This window comes from Mastomys coucha, unplaced genomic scaffold, assembly GCF_008632895.1.
Source record: "Mastomys coucha isolate ucsf_1 unplaced genomic scaffold, UCSF_Mcou_1 pScaffold21, whole genome shotgun sequence".
NCBI lineage: Eukaryota > Metazoa > Chordata > Mammalia > Rodentia > Muridae > Mastomys > Mastomys coucha.
Genome location: NW_022196904.1, coordinates 135,367,977 through 135,368,731, shown reverse-complemented (window position 1 = coordinate 135,368,731; position 755 = coordinate 135,367,977).

The window sequence follows — 755 nt, the reverse complement described above, 5'->3', positions numbered from 1 at the left end:
GAGTCAAGGCCCTTCCTGCCAGGAGGTTCAGCTATGTGGAGGCCACAGTGGGAAATGTCTTATTTATTTCCTCATCTCGTCTAGCTTCTCTTGTTTCTATGGGTTTGTAGAATGGAAATGGGGCTGGGAGCCAACACAGAAGCACAGAGTCCTAGTGTACTCTCTCTCTCTCTCTCTCTCTCTCTCTCTCTCTCTCTCTCTCTCTCTCTCTCTCTCTCCTCTCTTTCTGCACCACTACCCCTACTCCCTCTCAATTAAACCTCTTACACGTGGAACTGTTTGGGCCTAGTGTGGTATGTTCTGACACGACCCGCATCACCATCTCTGTCTGTCCTTCACAAGTGACCTGCCATCTCCCTGAGTGACTCCCAAGGCGACATTGGGGACATTCGTGTGTATCATGTAGCCGATCCTCCAGCTTTTTTTCTGGGATGGTCCCTCTCCGGGTTTACAGCATCTGCCTGGTGTTTTCCTCCAAGGGCGGGGGTGGAGGGGACAGTTGGCTTTGTCTTTCTTTGAAAATGCTTTGGATGCTGTGTGGAAGGAAGCCAGCCCCCAAGGAATGAGCCAGGAGACGAAGGACCCATGAGGCTAAGACCATGAGGCTAAGAGTGCCAGGGACCAGCTAAGAGACCACAGGGCCTCCACATGGAGAAGGGGGGAAGAAACTGTACAGGAAAGGGCCTGAGGATATGGGAAAGGGGTGTGGCAGGGAGTGTAGCCAGCACCACAGCTGAGAATGGTGAGGGCCCAGC